A 16,017-nucleotide genomic window follows, 5' to 3' on the forward strand; every position below is an offset into this window, starting at 1 on the left:
CTGATGTTCCAGCCCTCAGCTGAAATGTACCAATTGTCAATCTCTCCACTGTCCAGTGCAATCTCTCCATCCGAACAACCATGCATTCATACATGCACCCTCCAGTACCCGTACACTTTCCAAGAACGCCATACGCAGCAACCTCATCATTGCCAACAACTAGTATCCCAACAAACGAACATCCCCCCTGTCTCCATACACAACTACCCATCCCAGGCTTTCCATTCCCTCCCCCCACCCACTGAAGCAACCCAAACTTGCCAGTACCATGATCCCCCCCCCCGCCCCAATCCCAGCACTCAAGAACAATAGAAAAACCATGTGGGGAATTCCCTCTCGGGAACACCAGAGGTACGCCCAAAAACACCCCAACACTCCCCTCTCGACCCGCATGCATCACACGGGAAAGACAGAGAAAGTGGGGTGGTGCCTGGCATGTATAATCCCTGCGGGTTAGAGCCCTCCCAATAAACCTGTGTCTCTCATCACCGCCCTCCAATCCGGAGAGGTTACCATATAGTTCAGGTGAACCATCCATACAGCAGCCGTCGCTCGTTCAGGTTCCTGCTCCGCCGTCTGCCTGCCCACACCGATAGCAATCCCTGCAGTGGGGCAAAGCACACCAAGCTATTCATCGCTCCACAGCAAATCCGCAATGCGACATATCCATAGTCCACGCCATCCCCGGCCGGTCATGGCAACCCCGCCGGTTGCAGGCCACAAATATCCAAGTCCAGCCACAGTAACATCACAAGGAGTCACGACCAAGAGCAAGCCAAGCTGTCATCAGGACTCCTCGTGCTCGGCAGGATTCCCGCCTGCCTCGTCTTCCTCCTCGTTTCGCCCGTCTCTCCTAGCAGTGCGGAGCCTCTTAACGTAGTCCTCAGCTTGTTGTGGGTTTGTAAAAAAATGTTGTTTACCCTGATGGGTCACCCTAAGGCGGGCCGGGTACAGAAGCGCGTAATCCACCTGCATATCCCTCAGTTTCCTCTTCACATCCAGGAATTTCCTCCGCTGGTCCTGCACCATGGGCGTGAAGTCCGGGTATAAGGAGAACTGTACTCCATCACAAGCCAGGTTTCTGTTCGTGCGAGCTGCGCGTAGTGCCGTGTCCCGGTCACGATAGTTAAGCAGCCGGGCGATGATGGGCCGTGGCTGCGCCCCTGGCTTGGGAACTGGACCCAGGGAGCGGTGCGCCCTCTCGACAATAAATTGACTGGAGAAGGCCTCCTTGCCCACGGCAGTGATGAGAATGCGCTCTACATAATCCTCCATGCGGCCAGTGTTGGTGGACTCCGGAACACCCGTGACGCGGATGTTGTTGCGTCTGCTTCTCGCCTCCAACTCCTCATTCTTCGCAGCTATCACTCTCAGTATATTGTCCATTCTAGATAGGCGCGCATCGTGGGCAGTCGTCGTGTCTTCCGAGGTAGAGATGCGGCGCTCTGCTTCTGTCAAGCGCTCCTCGTGGACCTCAAGTTTCTGCGCAACACCATCCATCCTGGATGATAGACGGTCAACCTTATCCACTATCGTGGCGAAGCCCTGCCGCATCTCCTCCATCATCATTCGCAATTCCGGGGCCAGGGGCGCAGTGGGGGGTTCAGTGCCTGACGGTCCTGGGGCACCGCCGGTTCCCGCCGTGTTGCGCGATGGTTTTTTGGCCGTCGCCGGTTCAAAAGATAGCTTGGGCTGTTTAATATCGTTCTTGCCCATCGCGCCTTGTAAGTGTGCAGCCACTGGGTCCTGTGAGTGAAAGGAATATATGCGTACACTTCCCACAGAGAGGACTGTACACCCCAAAAACCCCTCGTGGGGCGGTCTCTTCCGAGGCGGTTATATCTCGCCGAGGGACCAAGCCAACAGTGTTCCAGTGGCCCCCCCACCTCCTCAAGCCCTCACTCCAGCAATTAGGGCTAGTCAATAATGTCCGCAGTGGTAGGCGGGTGTGGCGGAACTCTGTGGTAGGCTAAGCAGACTAGGAGCCAAGTGGTGCCAGTGGGGGGGTGACGGGGCGCGCCACTCGCTCAAGACAGGAGCCCGCCGTTCTGCCGGTGAAGATGACCCCCAGTGGTCCCCTGCCGCTCCGTGTGTGTAAGTGCCCAGATGCAGCAGGGTTGGGAGCCGATATTGGGGCCACTGCGATGGTGCGCGAGTTGGGGCCGGGGGCACGGTCACTCCTCTCGCCGGGTCAAGCCCAGCGTTGCCAATGTCGATCAGCCCCCTCAGCAGTCCTCCGGGGCAGTGCACAGTCTCCCCTCACGCAGCAGCAGTTCTGGGGGGAGGGGGGAGACTCACCTCCGGTGCTCCTCGGCACGCCACCGGGCTATCCTGCACCCCCAGTACGAGCTCCGGCAGGTCACTTCCCTCGTAGTACGAGCAACGCGATTCCGGGGCCCAGTCGCCTCGTGGAGAGCCGCGACCTCGCTTGGCTCGGTGTCCGGGTCAGATGTGCAGGTCTCCGCAGGCTCCCTCTCCGGTCAAAGTTTCGAGCCGCATAAGTCAGGCTCCAGACGTCGGATTTTCCCCAAACTCGGGCAGACGCTACAAAACAGGGACGTCCACCAGCGCTGCGATTTCTGGACGTTCACCCGCAGAATCGAAGGATATTTGAAGGATATTGCTGGCCAGGCCGCCAGAGCCTCACATAAGTGCGGCCATTAGCGTGTGCGCCCTCTAGCGCCCCCCTGGTTCCGATACTTCATTTACAATAGGTTGTCCTGAAAAACCAAGGGAAACATTCTATGAGCCTGAGAGGGGTGCCCCTGGGACTTCATCATGGCTGATCGTTGTGCGGCTTGCCCCTGTGTCAATTAAAAACTTTCTGTCTTTTCCCAATACTTGACTGTGTACATAAGGACCCTCTTGATCTACAGGAATCTCAATAAGAGGCAAGCCAACCTCCCTCTCTAGGCTGTTTCATGTGTATCGCTGATAATCGGGGTAATCAGATTGGGCATACTGGCACATCTGCCGTGAAACTTGCTGCGTCATGGCAATGGGCTGTGATACCGCTGCGGTCTGTGCTGTAGGTGGTGAAGCATGCGTAGGCTGTATATTCTGTGAAGTCTGTTGCTGGACCTGATCTTGTCTAGGCTGACGCGGTCTTTCTTTAGTTTTACCTGTTGATATATTGTGTTTCAGGACTGGACATTCATGTACGTAGTGACCTGGCTGCTTGCAATAGTTGCATGTCCCTTTAACGGGAGCTGCTGAATTACCGGTCTGGGTTGCACCCTTTCTCTGACCGTCGGCTGGAACCGACTGGGCCACTAACATTTTCATTTTCGTGTCTTTCATACGTCTCTGTTCGTGATCCTGTTCTTCTCTAATTCTGTTCTGGTGATATTGTAACATTTGTAACATCTGGGATGGCGTATTTGCTTGCCATGTACTTTCAACTTTATATACACGGTTCTTAACTTGTGTCAGGGAATTCTCAACTAATTTAGTTACAAAAAGATGTGGGTATGACTCGCTACCTGGTTTCAGGCCACTATTAATAATGAAACATTTCTCGAATCTTGAATAAAAGTCACTAGTATCTTCATCGTGTTTCTGTTTACAGGCTGAGATTGCGTCCCAGTCTTCCTTTTTAGTTGTCAATAATCTTGGCAAAACCTGTACTATTAGACCTGGTAATGCTTTAGCTTTGTCCCCAAGGCCTAGCCCTGGAGTACGACCTTTTTCCTCGTCTTCTATTTCAGTCCAGATAATCTTTTTATCTCCCACCTCCCATTCCTTTTCCTTGAGTTTCTCGTAAATGCCAGTGGGCAGCAGTACTTGTAACAATTTCATAATATCCGTATACGTGTAATCTCCCATGAGTAACATGTCTTTAAGTTCTCGGTGAAAACCTGCAGGATCTTTATCATGACAGGGTACTAGTTTCTTCATTTCTAACAATTCCAATTTTGTTAAAGGTATGTACACAAACACACGTTCCAAGGCATGATCGGCATTCATAACTGGGTGTACTTCTCGTAAAGGATTCTGTCTGTCAAAATGAAACATTTTTCTTTCTGGGGCGGAGCTGAAACATATTGTGGGCCTAAGAAAGTGTTATATCTGCGCCGTTGCTCTAGAATTATTTGAATTAACTTGGTACTTAGGCCTCTCCATCTATTCATAAGTAGTGCTTCTAAGGTATCAGGTAAGGGACCTGGATCAGAATGTTGTTGTCTGTATAACGTGATGAGATGCTGAATCATGTACACACCAGCTAATTTCTGTTCGTCTGGGGAAAGGTTCAAAAATGTCTGTGCTACTGTATCATCATTGTATGTGCTAGGATGGTCAGCCCATAGTACTGCTGACCGGGCTAGTTCTTGTTCATCCATAGAATTGAGTACATGGTACCCCATTTGTTCTTGAAGAATTTTATCGGTACCCTGAAACAGATATTCAGGAGAACTCGGTTTTGATATGCCAGAGAGGAAAACTCTCTTGCTTTCTGGGCGAATGCCTTTCTTAAGGTAATTTCCCTTACCTACATACGCTATCATTTCTTTAGCTGTGTCTGCTTCTTTGGGTTCGTCCTCCTCGGAGGAGTCGTTCCTGCCGCTCTCTTTTTCTTGTTCTTTTTCGTGTATTTCTATTACTGCTTTTCTGATTTTCTTGTACATACTTGCTATACAATTCAGTTTATCATGGTTTCCTTCGGCTATATTTTGACCCCACCTGTTTAGTGCTTCCATCTCTTCCTGGTCTACTTCAGGCCTGTCTCGTTCTCTTATTAAGCAATTTATGAAAAAACGTAATATACAACCTTGAGTGTCAACTTTCTGGTGAGCCAGGGCCTCCTTAATACTTTCAGGATTTTCCCCAGTATGGATAAAATGATATATTCTATCTAGGTGTTCAGTCATTCCTGGAAATAACACTAGGTAATCTGTAACTTTTCGTAAACGTAGGGATGCTAACAACATTCTATCGTCTTTACCGGGTACTGGATCGTATCTGCAAATGGGAAGGGGATCTTTAAGCATGTCGAAACGTGGTGTTTGCGGTGTACGTTGCTTCATTATGTCCCTAAGGTTCAATCTGTGTGTTGGTGGCGGGGTCTGGAGACCTCCTGTCGCACCTCCTGTGGCGGATGCTTGAAAATTGTGTGTCTGTGGAATCGGTATCTGTACCTGAACTTGTCTCTTACTAGGATCAGGCGCAAACGGATTTGGTATATTAATCTTAGATGTGGGAAGTGGTGGAGGTGGAGGAGCAGGTGGAGCAGGCTGTTGAACGGGTGAACTTTGTTGCGGCAAGGGCTGGACATTGTCTCGGAGCGGGTTGCCACCTCCGTCACCGTCAGTAGGCGGTACGTGGGCACGTGGATTAGTGTAAGCGGGAGCTACATCGTCTAGATAGGAAGCAAGGAATATGTCTTTGGTGGTCCTGTGACTTACTTTAGTCGGAACCAATGGCGGCGGCAGATCTTTCGGTATTTCTGAAGTGGCTTCAGACAAACCCTCGGCCACAAAGTACATGCCATTTACAAGATTGTTTCGCATGCGGTCTATTTGTTCTGCTTTTACTCGGATCCCTTCGTTAACTAATTCGTTTTCTCGGACTTTATCCGACTCCTCTCTATGTCCGTCTTCTTTTCGGAGTGCTTTTTCGGCACGTTTATGTGATTCTTTACGCCACAACTCTATGGCATCTTTCTGAGATTGTCTGGCTTTCTTTTTCCATAGCGCTTCTTCTACTTTCATGATGCACTCGGCATCCCATGTTCCTGTAACGGGCCATCTGTGTCTCTCCTCTAAGTGTTTGGTATAATCGGCCCATAAATCTAGATACAGTATGGCATCTAAGCCATGCTTATGGTACATAAAACTTCAAGGAGTGTCCCTAGGGGGAATAGGAATTTCTTCCTCTAGTATCCCTTTCCTAGTCCCTATCTGTCTTAATTTATTGAAAAACGGCATCTTGTTACTTAGTACTTGATACTCGATACTTGTTATTTACTCTGAACACAGCTAGTTACACAGAAAACACAGTAATGTACATCAAACAATCACTCATACCACAACATTAATCACATGAAAACATTTTGAACACATATGACTACCCTTGATACTAGATGTACTGCTAAACAGCACAGATACACTGTTGAGAACAGTGCAAGAACTTGAATGCCTGATGTACTGCTAAACAGTACAGATACACTGTCTAAAACAGTGCAGACCGTGTTTGTGTACCCAAACCCGTCTTTACCGGATACATAAATGCACCCGTCTAGATGCGTCCCTAGCAATGGTACTCACCGGGAAGCACGGAACAGAAGGCCTCGGAAAACTCGACTGGACTGGACCGGACTCGACTCGACTCGATACGTGAATACTTCGGAACAGGCTCTGGTCGGGATCCTCCGCACTCCTCACCGCCTCGTCTGGGTGCTGATCGCAGTCTCCGTCACGTCCGTAGGCCTGAGGGAGATACAGGAAATCCTGCGGGTACGCGTAATTGTCCGTCTTGACTTATGGCAGGGGGCAAAGGTTGCAACGCACCAACCGGCGCGTAAGGTGGGGGAGGGGTCCCTATTCGGGCGCCAAAATAATGTGGTAAATATTTAATTACCGTCCTAATTTCTATGCAGGTAAGTACTAAAAACAAAATAACTCAATCGGAAAGAAAGACGCAGAGTCCATGGTGTTAGAGTTCTTAGGGGTTTTATTCCTTAAAAAGGAATGGTTCATGAACCGGATATCGGGTTCCTGACACCACTGGGGTTCAGGAAGGGATAGAGCATACTTTATTGACAAGACATAACTTTTATACTTAAATCATATAATGGAAACCAATACAGTAGGCGTAACAGCTGAGAGAAACAAGATAAAAACACACACGTGTTAGCAATACGTAATCAGAAGGCGTGAACTAGGCGCGAACACAGAGGTGTGTGCTAGAAACGTCACATGAAAGTGTCACAAGTGGGTGGATACATAGCAGAATCTTACAGTGTCAGCAGAAATCTGAGATCTGGATGCGCGCGTAGCTGCATGACGTGTGATTGACGTGAAGCCGCAGGGTGCAGGGGACTTGACATTTACACTAGAGGAAAGAGACAGAAGTCTGGCATGTCAGATCAACTCGTTCCTATATCATATCTGATATCTGATGTTTGGGAACCATATTATCTAGAGGGAAAGGTCTCTTGGGCAGAGGCTATTCTATACTGACTGTGAGTGCGTGTATAAGCGTCTACGTGTCTGCATGAGATGCGAGGGGGCATGGGCCTACCATGGTAACAGGAACTATGAATTACTTGCACGGAGACAGTGAGGCCGGGCCCTTTGCTCTGCAGCTGGAAGGATGTTTACTTGAACTAGTAGGCAGGAATGTATTTTCGAGGAGGGGAGCAGATAATTCGAAGGTTGAATACAGTCTTGGCAGGCAACAGGCTGAGCTAAGCGCCGTTAGCCGCGCAGGGAGTAAGGCAGAGGTCACGGGTACAGAGGCAGGCCCAGGCTGAGGCATTCGGAGTCAGAAGGCAGGAAAGGGCTCGATGGCAGAATTCAGGGCCTACTTCGCCTGGGCTGAAAAACGTGTAAAGTACACCACAAAAAGACGTTGGCAAGGCATACTTAGGAACGGAATATTCAACCCATTCAGGGTGGATCTGAAAGAGGACATGTTAATGTTGGAAGCAAATGTATTTGCGTCTTCATAGCTGGCCCAGGAGGGAAGTTACATGCACTTTAAGCTCGTACATGGAGACGGTGGGGTACACGTTAGGGAACATTTCTTGACCATAAAATTTATATTTCCTCAGTTGGCGTGCGATGGCCGCGAGGGGGCTCATGTATACGTTGAAGAGGGTGGGGCTGAGTGAGGATCCTTGTGGTACGCCACAAATGACTTCAGTGGCCTCGGACTTGAATGGTGGGAGGCGGACTCTCTGGGTTCTTCCGGTGAGGAACTAAGTGATCCAATCAAGTGCTTTTCCTTGGATTCCGATGTTATTGAGGCGTTGTAAAAGGGTGCTGTGGCAGACTGTGTCGAAAGCTGCAGAGAGGTCGAGGAGGATGAGGGCGACTGTGTCTCCATTGTCCAATAGAGTTTGAATGTCGTCTGTTGCTGCGATGAGGGCGGTCTCAGTGCTGTGTTTTGCTCGGAAGCCAGATTGTGAGGAGTCGAGGGATTTGTTGGCTTCGAGGAAGGCGGCGAGTTGGTTGTTGACAGCTTTCTCGATGACTTTGGCCGGGAATGGAAGGAGCGAGATGGGGCGGTAATTCTTGAGTTCGGTGGGATCCGCTGTGGGTTTTTTCAGGAGGGCGGTGAGTTCAGCGTGTTTCCAGTCTTCCGGGAAGGTGGCGGAGTTGAAGGAGCAGTTGATGACGTCTCGGAGGTGCGGTGCTATGACGGAGTCTGCTTTGTTGAAGATGTGGTGAGGACATGGGTCTGTGGGGGATCCTGAGTGGATGGAATTCATCAGGCGGATTGTGTCCTCAATGGAGATTGGGTTCCAGTCGTTAAGGATGTTCACGGGGGAGAATGTTCAGCAAATGGTAGGGTGGGTTGGTTTCCGGGTTGGTTGTCGAAGCTGTTGTGGATGTCTGCAATCTTGTTGTGGAAGAATGAGGCTAGGGAGTCGCAGAGGGCTTGAGAGGGGGTGATGTCGTTGGAGTTGGCTGAGGGATTGGAAAATTCCTTGACTATGTTGAAAAGTTCCTTGCTGTTGTGGGCGTTGTTGTCAAGTCGATCCTTGAATGCTGTTTTCTTGGCCTTTCGGATTAGTTGGTGGTGAGTGCGGGTGGCGTTTTTGAAGGCGTCCTTGGTGCTAGTGGTTGGGTCTTTTTTCCAGGCCTTTTCAAGGGAGCGGCAGAGTTTCTTGGACTTCTTAAGATCATCGTTGAACCATGAGGCCTTTTTGCTGCCAGGTTTGCTTTAACGTTTCTTCAGTGGTGCTAAGGTGTCGGCGGTGTTGGATAACCATAGGGTCAGGTTGGTGGCGGCTTCGTTTACGTTAGAAGAGTGGGCTGGAGTGTTAAGAAGGAGCGATGCGGAGATCTGGTCCGTGGTGATTTTGTTGCAGTTTCTTTGCAGAGTTGGTTGGAGGTGGTTGGTGTGTTTTGGCTTGTTGTAGGTGAAGTGAACGCAGCTGTGGTCAGTCTAGAGGAGATCCGTAGTGTAGCTGAAGGAGACATGATTGCTGGAGGTGAAGATGGGGTCGAGTGTGTGACCTGCGATGTGGGTGGGGGAAGTGACCAGTTGTTTAAGTCCGAGGTTGGCGAGGTTGTCCAAGAGGGTGGTGGTGTTGCGGTCGTTGATCTTTTCAAGGTGAAAGTTGAGGTCTCCCAGAAGGATGTAGTCTTTGGAGGGGAGCGCGTGAGGAGTGATGAAGTCCGTGATGTCTTCACTGAATTTTGCGCGGGGTCCTGGTGGTCTGTAGAGGAGGGTGCCTCTGAGTGTGGTCTTGGGGTCAATGTGGATCAGGAAGTGAAGGTGTTCGGAGTTGGCGAGGTTGGCGTCAGAGCTGGTTGAGATGCGGATTGATTTCTTATGGACGATAGCGATTCCTCCTCCTGTGTGGCTGGTACGGTCTTTGCGAGTGATCTTATAGTCTTCAGGGATGGCAATGGTGATGTCTGGTGCGGAGGAAGCATTCATCCATGTTTCCGTTAGGAAGGCGACGTCTGGAGAGGTGGTGTCTAGTAGATTCCAAAGGTCAATGGCGTGTCTGTGGACCGATCGAGTGTTGAGAAGGATGCACTGTAGGTGGTTGGGGTCGGGAAACTGTGTTGAGGTCGTAGTGGAGATGTTGTTGGTGCCGATGAATTTGCAGGAGTAGCAAGAGAAAGGTCCATGGGTGTGTCCAGGAGCGGCTTGGACGCATTTGGGGGCGCGACCGGGGTTAAGGGCTAGGAGGGTGGTGGCATCGTAGGTAATGCGGGAGGGTTGGGCAGCGCGAGGGGCAGGGGGTCTGGCGCTGGTCGCGGTCCAGGCGCGGACGGGCATAGACGGGCTTACCTTTGGCGCACCTTCGGCGCGGGTTGGGCGCGGACGCTGCGCGTAAACGCTGCGCACGGGAAGAACTGTCATATATGGATAGTGGAGGGGGAGGGGCGAGGGCGTCTCAGCTGGGAGGCGGGGCGGGTACACGAGGACGACGAGAACAACAAACAAAATGGAGGCGGAGGGGGGAAGCACAGCGGAGCGCTACAGGTAAACGCGCTGGTAACGCTAGGGAAGCGGACACAATAACACAGAGCGCAAATGAGGCAAAGCGCTAAAATGGCACAAAGCAGGCGAAATGAAATAAAATGGCAAAATACGAGCACATACACAGAGCGCCAATGCAGTACACAATTCAGGCAGGTAAACAGTGCGCAGATGAAGCTAAGCGCTACTTCAGCAGGCGAAATGAAAACAAATGGCTAATACAGGCAAACTAAGCAATGCAGCGCTGAGATACCAGATGTCTGGAGGGACACTGGGAGCGACCCCTCAGCCCGTGAGAGAGGAGCGAGTCACCAGTGTCAACCGCATGGGCACACCAATTGGTTTGACTGGGGGTCAGAGAGAACACATGTCTGAAGGATTGAAGAACTTGTTTACAATCCTTCTGTTGATGGTCAGAGAGGCTGCCACAAAAGACAACACCATCTACTGATCCATCATCAGGATTCTGAGTGAGCAGGTCTGGGAGAGGGTCACTCTCCTCCTCCTGTCCCTCATCTGTGGCCATGAGCAAGCTCATGTCTTTCCTGTCAACATATGCTTTGAGCCTGTTCACATGGAGCACCCTGAGGGGGCTCCTGGGAGTTCCAAGGTCCACCAGGTAGGTGACCTCTCCCTTTTGCTCAATGATTGTGTGGGGCCCAGACCATTTGTCTTTGAGTGCTGCTGGGGCCACTGGCTCCAACACCCACACCTTCTGTCCAGGCTTGTACACAGTCAGGACAGCCTTTTGGTCATGCCAAGCTTTTTGGAGTTCTTGGCTTGCCTCAAGGTTTTTAGAAGCCTTTTCCATATACTCAGCCATCCTGGAGCGGAGACCAAGTACATAGTCCACTATGTTGGTTGCAGGCTTTTTGAGAGGTTTCTCCCATCCTTCCTTCACCAAACACAGGGGTCCTCTTACAGGATGCCCATACAGAAGTTCAAAAGGGCTGTAGCCAACCCCCTTCTGTGGGACCTCTCTGTAAGCAAACAAAAGGCAGGGTATCAGGACATCCCATTTACGCCTGAGCTTTTCAGGTAGTCCATGAATCATCCCGTTTAGGGTCCTGTTGAACCTTTCAACAAGCCCATTGCATTGTGGATGATAGGGTGTAGTGAACTTGTAATTGACACCACATTCCTTCCACATAGCAGTCAAATATCCTGACATGAAGTTTGCATCTCTGTCAGAGACAACCTCCTTAGGGAAGCCCACTCTGGAGAACACTTCAACTAGGGCTCTTGCCACAACAGGTGCTGTAGTGGTCCTAAGGGGAATAGCTTCAGGATACCTGGTGGCATGGTCCACCACCACCAGTATAAACGTGTGCCCTGATGGTGTCTGGGGTTCCATTGGACCAACAATGTCAATCCCCACTCTTTCAAAGGGCACCCCCACCACAGGCATTGGTATAAGGGGGGCCTTTGTTGTGCCACCTGACTTACCACTGGCTTGGCAAGTGACACAGGAGCGACACAACTCCTTGGTATCTTCATTCATGTGAGGCCAGTGAAAGTGTGAGAAAAGTCTGTCCCAAGTCTTATTCTGGCCTAAGTGTCCTGCAAGGGGAATCTCATGGGCCAAGGTAAGAAGGAAACCTCTCTGTGACAAGGGGACGACCAGCCTACTGGTTGCACCAGGCTTGGGGTCTCTTGCTTCAGAGTACAGGAGTCCATCATCCCAGTATACCTTGTGGGTACCTGTGGTGTTCCCTGCAGCCTCAGCAGCAGCCTGCTGTCTGAGGGGTTCAAGGGAAGGGCAGTCTAACTGTGCCTTCCCCAGGTCTTCTCTGGAGGGTCCCCCTGAACCCAGAAACTCAACCTGATTAGGTTCAAGTTCTTTAGGCTCAGTTTCCCTCAGCTCTTGTAGGTCAGCCTCCTCTGAGACTTGATCCTCAACCTGGGGCAAGGGGGAAGGCAATGCCTTAACCCTACTGCTCTTCTTCTTGGAAGGTGTCTGGTCCATTGTTCCAGGATCCAGCACCTGTTCAGTGGGGCATCTTCTGGCCTGTGACCTAGTCACAGCAAGGACATGTGCTGGCACACCTAACATCTCCATGTGAGTCCTCTGCTCCACTTCTGACCATAGTGATGACTCCAAATCATTGCCCAACAAACATTCAACTGGGAGGTCTGAACTAACAACAACCTTCTTTTGGCCACTTACCCCTCCCCAGGAGAAAGCTACAATTGCCATGCTATGGTGGGTAGTGACATTGCTAGCATTGGTCACTAGGTAGTCTGTACCTAGTATGATCTGTCCAGGGTCCACAAAGTTAGGTGTCACCATTGTGACACTGGCACAAGTGTCCCTATAGGCCTGAGCCATCTTTCCATTTATAAAAGGTGCCTGTCTGTATTTGCCCAAAGTATTGGGACTTGCATCAGGGGACATATCCATATTCCCTGTACAGACAAGGACAGCCTGAGTGAGTGTGCCAACTAAGTTGTCATACCCCTCAGATCCCAAGGTTAACCCAACTAATCCCTTGGGGGTTGCAATACCACTGCTGACTGTACTAGGGGGTGCAGGTGCCTTAGGGGCTGCAGTGGCAGGAGTTTGCCCTCCTTTCTTGGTGCACTCACTAAACCAGTGAGTTTTACTTTTACAGTATTGGCACCACCTTTTAGACTGGCCTTCTTGAGTCTTCCTCTTCTGGGAAGCCTGACCCCCACCCTCTTTGGTTTGTTGGGGGCCTGTTGAAGACTTCTGGTCATTTTGGTCACCTTTGGTATGATTACCCTTCTGGTCTGCTTTCTTCTGACCACCTTGGTTCTGGCCCTGGTTCTGCTTAACCCTTGGTCTGACCCATCTGTCTGTCTTCTTTCCCAATTCTTGGGGAGAGGTCAGATCTGAGTCAACAAGGTGCTGATGCAACAACTGGTTCTGACAATTGTTTAAAATCTGTTCCCTCATGATCAGATTGTACAATCCTGTATAATCAGTAACCTTACTGCCCAGCAACCAGCCCTCCAAAGCCTTAGTGGCACAATCCACAAAATCAGACCAATCCTGAGACTGAGTTTTCTGGGTATCCCTGAACAGCAACCTGTACTGCTCAGTGGTTAAGCCAAACCCATCTATAAGTGTTTTTTTCAGGACTTGGTAATTGTTAGCATCCTCAGCTCTAGTAGTGAGGAGCTTATCTCTACCTTTGCCTTCAAAGGAGAGCCACAAGACAGCTGCCCACTGACTCTGGGGGACGCACTGGACAGTGCAGGCCCTCTCCAAAGCAGTTATCCATTTGTGGATACCATCCCCTTGTTTAAAGGGGGGCACTATCTTACTCAGGTGTCTAGTGTCTAAACTCCTGTCCTTTTCTCGAGGTAAAATGCTGCCACCAGTGGGATCTAGCCCACTTAACTTTTGCTCTCTAGCAAGGGCAAGTCTCTTTTTGGCCAGGGCAAGTTCTTCCCTTTCATTCCTCAGATTGACTTCCCTAATCTTAGCTTCATGCTCTCTTCTCTGAGGGGATGTCATCCCTCTGTGAGAAGAGGTCTGAGAGCCATTGGTTCGAATGGATCTGTTACAGCCTCTGGATAGAGACCTAACTCGTCCACTCCCAATGTTAAGCCTGCCTGAGAGTGGGCCTGGGGGGTCCCCCAAGTCCATTTTCATGCCTGCTTAAGTTGGACCTGGTGAGTCTACTGACTTCTACCTGTCCCTTGTCTGCCTCATCCCCTGACACTTCCTGATCCTCTTCCTCTCCTTCACTCACTGTTCCATTGAGGTTGAGGCCAGGGTCCCCAAGGGTTCCCTCTAAGGGGGGCATGTTCCCATCTGGATGAGAAGGGTCTGTGTTAGCAGTCCTCCTAGCATCATAAGTCTCTAGGAGACCAATCAGAAAGGGAATGGTAGGGTAGAACCCTGTTTTAGCTTCCTGGATGTACAGATTTGTCTCATCTCCTGGAAGCTAAGAGCAGCATATCGTGAAGTGACCTGTGGAGGGTCCACTGACACAAGGGGGTCTTCTGAGTGCCCTCCTTTGTCTGACATGCTTCTAGTGTGGTGTAAGTGATGCACCTACCTACACTATTTGTTTGCCTACTGATCCCTTGCTAAGAGTTGTAGTCAGGGTGTGCTAGGCCCTGTTAAACTACAACAGCTGGTTCAGTAGAACTCAGAGTATTCTAAGCTAAGTTATATGTACCTTGGTACTTATGTGATCTTTCACAATGATATTCTTAGGATACGTGTTGTAAAACAACAGCAAGCTCAAATCCCAACCGCTGCTCACCAATGTGAGAAGTTGGCCTGATATGCAGTGCTAACTATTCTAGTGATCACTATGTATCAGTCCAAACAACCCTTATTGATGATTGGTCGTAAGTCAACCGTAGACCAGCTATCCTAGTAGCATGGACAAGAGTAGTCTTTAGGCTAAACTCTAGAGGGCGTGTTAAGCCAGCTGTTATACCATCACATATACCCCTTGAACACCAAGTGAAAGGACACCACACAAGTTGTTATGAAAATAAAAGGATATTTATTTAGATCACAACAGCCCTGGACTCTTTATGAGGACAGGGCGCTAAGCACAATACAAAGCTCTTACGAAAATACTTTAAGTCGCACAAATTATACAAATGCCCGAAGGGCACGAAAAACCATATACTCTAAAAGTGGAATGCAAAATTACTAGCAGGTAAGTACTACTCTAATAGACTTTAGGATCACTAGGACTGGACTACTGAACCTTCAGATTACTAGCAGGAGGCCTAGGGAGATCGGGTGCAGAGTGTGCACTCTCACGCGGCATGCGGGACAAAGTCTATGGATGCTAGATTTCGTAAAGTTATTGTTATCGGACGAATCCGACTAGGTAGAGCTGAAACGAAAAAGGATCTGCACCTTTGGATAGTTAAGCTATGCTGGAGCACCGAAATGCTCAGGTTACCTAGCCCAGGGGCTGCGGCTGCATAGGTCTGGAAAGACGTCGGGAATCCTCGTTGCAGTCTATGGAGCCTGAAAGAAGAAGTTGCTGGCAGGCGACCAGTGAAGAGATTCGGAGGGATCCAAGCCTGGATCGATAATGGAGGATGCCTGTAAGCAGAGGGGACCAAGTTCTGAATCACTAGCCAGTGATTAGATGGGCACCAGGATGGCACCGGATGAAGTCACCTCGACCAGGTGAGTGGGCGACGCTGGGCTCTGCAGTCTTAGGACCAGGAGGCGTTGTCGGCGATTAGGATGGAGTTGCGAGCTGTCCCACGAAGGTATCTGCTGTCGACGTCGCTGGACCCAGGATTGGGGCAACAACTCTTGGCAAATGCAAGCCCACGCGGTGGACTCAAGATGGCGTCTGGAGTGGACCAGGAGGGTCCGGGGTGCTCCTCTGTTGGAGGGGAGCAAGGGCCAGTCTGGAGCAACCAGACCAGCAGTGTTGTCGTCGTGGTGCGTCGTCGAGAGAGCCACAAGCCAGCAGGCAAGTAGCCGGACAAGGCAGTGAGCAGCAAAGAGCAGAAGGGCCCCAAGCAGATCTCGTGGATGCTGGGGGGCTGAACTTCGGTGCTGGAGCTGCTCAGAGTTGGGGCTTCTTGAACCCCAAAGCACTCACTCGAGGATCCCTCGGCGGTCGTGCTGGATAAGCATCGTGCAGTTCTGAAGATGGCCGGTCCCTCAAGGTCTCGTCACACCCACGGATCTCAGCTGGGCTGATGATGTAGGTAGAGGTCAGAGGTGCCAGGGAAGCCGGGTCTCATTGTGCTGGTCGGTTGGATTCCGGAGGAAGGACGTGCAGCAATTCGCAGTGTTCTTAGGTGGTGCCCGCAGATGCAGGGTGACTACTCCTTAGTCACGAGGGAGAAATCTTAGGAAGAAGTCTTGAGTTCCTTTCGTAGAAAGTAGTTTCAGGA

General features: G+C 50.4%; 1 protein-coding gene across 1 annotated transcript in view; it reads right to left on the reverse strand.

Annotated features, from left to right (window-relative positions):
- Positions 1-16,017, reverse strand: part of HSF5 (heat shock transcription factor 5) — a 1,034,495-nt gene that overhangs the window by 488,462 nt on the left and 530,016 nt on the right. The gene's annotated exons all lie outside the window — the stretch shown is intronic.

Source organism: Lissotriton vulgaris, chromosome 2_1 (assembly GCF_964263255.1).
Source record: "Lissotriton vulgaris chromosome 2_1, aLisVul1.2, whole genome shotgun sequence".
Taxonomy (NCBI): domain Eukaryota; kingdom Metazoa; phylum Chordata; class Amphibia; order Caudata; family Salamandridae; genus Lissotriton; species Lissotriton vulgaris.